Genomic DNA, 3,329 nt, shown 5'->3' with positions numbered 1-3,329 from the left:
GTCCAGTCTAATTAACATATTATGCTTTTATTATTATAGATTCTCCTAAGCACTATCTTTCCCCTTACCAGTTCTTCTTATATATTAAACCTAATGGTTAGGTATTCAACCCATAGCCCCAAAACTTGGAAGCCCTTATATCACTCTCCATATAAGACCCCTCACTACTGGCTTCCTCCTTATATGTTCATAAACTACAGAAGGGAGACCAATCACATATTATTACTGTGCACTAAAGGATGTATGAATTGTTGATTTTAGTTAAATCATGTATCTAAATCCAAGTTTACTTGGAATTTACATTATAATCATTGAAAACATTTTATTAACCTACATCTTCCCTGAAGTTGGAAGATGCCCCCATAAAACAAACAGTGTGCTGTTTGAATCCTTAAAAGGGTACCTATCTTGGTTAATTCTTTCAAAAATTGCCATTGGAACTAAGAAAAATGCCAAGCAGCCAAGTTGAAACAAAACCCTAAGTTTGTTCAGCCAATTGCTCTCATCTCATGTAGTATAAAGTATCTTACATGATGTCTGCACTCATGTTTTATGACATTGTGAATAATGAAATTCTTGTGCAAAAAGCGTTATAAAAGATAAAGTAATTTTATTTATAAATAAGATGTTCACTGGATTTATTAACAAAAATACATTAAAGTGGCATCACAGAATTTGACATTTAAACAGATACCTACTGTGATAAAAATGGAAAATTCAGTTAAATTCGATTAACTATGAATTAAGCATGTTTTTATTTTATTTGCTTAAAACCTTTCCTTTCTTGGCATATTTTCATACATGTTAACAATTTGAAAATGACCTTTTTTCAATAAATACATTAATAAGGAGTGCTGACATTTCTCTGGACTTTGCTTAAACTGCTAGAGATTTTTGGCACTTTGCAAAATGTCTAATTGCAGTGTATGTGGATGCCAAGGAATGAACTTCTTAGCTTTAAAAGAAGTATCTGTGACTGCTAAAGTGACATGTAAAAATATGCTATAGCCTAGCTAGGAGGCCTGAGAAATATTTCCAAGGTCTCACAATGTAGCCAACAGATTTTCTTCAGTATCATGAGCTTTCCAAATTCCCCCTTACTCTTCTAATTATATGAAGTACCACATGTAAAATGCCTACACATAATAGTCTTTCATATATTAGTTCCCTTCTCCCTGCATATGTCTGGAGGCAGGCAGAAGGGCAGAGTGGAAGTTAAAAAGAGTGTTGGATAATCATGGGTCTTAATTTTTAGTAACCACATTCACATCCAAACTTGATTGACATTTGTTTGTATCATACTATTTTTCTTTCCTGCCTATCAGTTTTCCCAGAACAAATTTTATAACTATTCAAGAAAATAAACAACACAAATCACACACACACACACAGTTATGTATATATAGTTTTTAATCATGGAATAAATATTCCATCAAAGAGACTTTTATGTTCCACAGCGACAGTTCTCGAATGACTTTCATGGTATCATGTTAAAAACCAGAACACAGTCCATTTTTACAGTAGATTTATTCAATCACAGTTACTAATCAGATTAGCACCGCTTTTATGTCCAACAAATTTTAAAAGTTGGGGGATCATTAGAGAAGCTACATATTATGAGCCTGTAACCTGCATTGTGCTTTACTTCTTACCATTTTTTTAATGGCCTTCAAAAAATAGTTTAAAGGAATTATTTTTCCTTTTAAAATACACTTAGAATAGGATGCAAATATATGACTACAAATTTATTCATTTTAATGTTATGATATGAGCATTTTTATTTCAAAAGAAGTTAATCCTTTACCATATCAACAGCTAAGCTCCACTTCTACATACACAATATTTGAGACTAGTACGGCAATATTACCTGAAGAGTTTCTCAGATTAGCTCTAACAGAAAAAAGATCTTCAAAAATGGGCAGTAGAAAGCCTGCAAAAATCAACTAGCTAGAACTATTATAATTCTTAAAGGAAACAACATAAATAAATATAAAAGACTTTATGTGGGTAGAAGAAGGCAAGCTTTCATGCCTCAAATTTTCTCATAATCCTATATAATAAAAGCCTAATGTGTTAAGTGTCCGACTGTTCAACCATTGGACCAGTCGCTATGACGCGCACTGACCACCAGGGAGTAGACGCTCTGACTGGTAGGTAAGCTTGCTGCTGGGGTCCGGCTGATCGGGACTGGGCAAGATGGGCCAGACACGCCCTGGAGCTGTCCCAAGGTCCCTCCCTGGCCCCGATCATGCACCAATGCGGTCCCTCAGCCTGGCCTGTGTCCTCTTGCAATCCAGAGCCCCTCAGGTGATGTTGGAGAGCTAGTTTGGGCCCAATCCCCACAGGCCAGGCCGAGGGACCCTACCAGTGCATGAATCTATGCACCAGACCTCTAGTTTAAATATAAGACCTCTTTAGTCCATTTTGTCTCACTTAAATTGGACTAAACTGATGACTTCTATTTTAAAAAGGCAAAATTTACATTATCTAATTATGTAATTGGGTGAAGGACATTCAATAACAACAAAAATTAGAAAAAAACAAAGAAGTTAGTATTTGATTTTGCTAGTAATAGAAGACAGTCTAATAGACCTTTTACAAAGTTTCTGACGTATTACAAAACTGACTAGTTCAGATTTCATCTAATTTCTGCAGTTCATACTTTGGAAGATATACTGAGACCTACTCAAAAGTTGGGAAGTCAGAGTAAAAATTTAACATTTGAGAATTTACTACACAAATGCCTTGGCCCAACACACAGCTAATATAGTTGTTCCTTAGAAAACAGATTCAAAATAAGCTGTAATAGCACTTCACTTTTATCAGCATACATTTATCTAGTATTCTGAGATCTCTGACTCTAATTTTTCCTGATGAGTTATTTATCCTGCTACATCCCTTAATTATATAATTTTATTAAAAAGAACAAATTGTACCTCCTGAAGGAAATATAATTCATTTTTAAATCTCCTTGCAGCAAATTCTACTTTCCACCATGGTCATTGCAGGGGTGGAGGAAAGAGGAAGGAAGTTGGATACTTAATTGAGCGTGTCCATAGGTCCCACAAATGAATGATCAATTTTCAAAGGATCCTTAAGTTTCCAGGTGTCTAGTAGATTTCCCCATGGTTTATCTATTAAAATTCTAGATGACAACAATGACATCCACAGACATGGTTGTGCAATTTGGGAGACATAGAAGTGACTGGATCCTTGTCAAAAACAGCTCTTTCAGGGTGGTCCCAGGAAAGAAATACAGGAACTTGGAGCTACTTAAGTAAATATTCAAGAAAATATCCTTTTTACTGAAACATGAAGATAATTTTTTT

This window comes from Myotis davidii, unplaced genomic scaffold, assembly GCF_000327345.1.
Source record: "Myotis davidii unplaced genomic scaffold, ASM32734v1 scaffold200, whole genome shotgun sequence".
Classification (NCBI taxonomy): Eukaryota; Metazoa; Chordata; class Mammalia; order Chiroptera; family Vespertilionidae; genus Myotis; species Myotis davidii.
Note: the sequence above shows the minus strand (reverse complement) of the source record.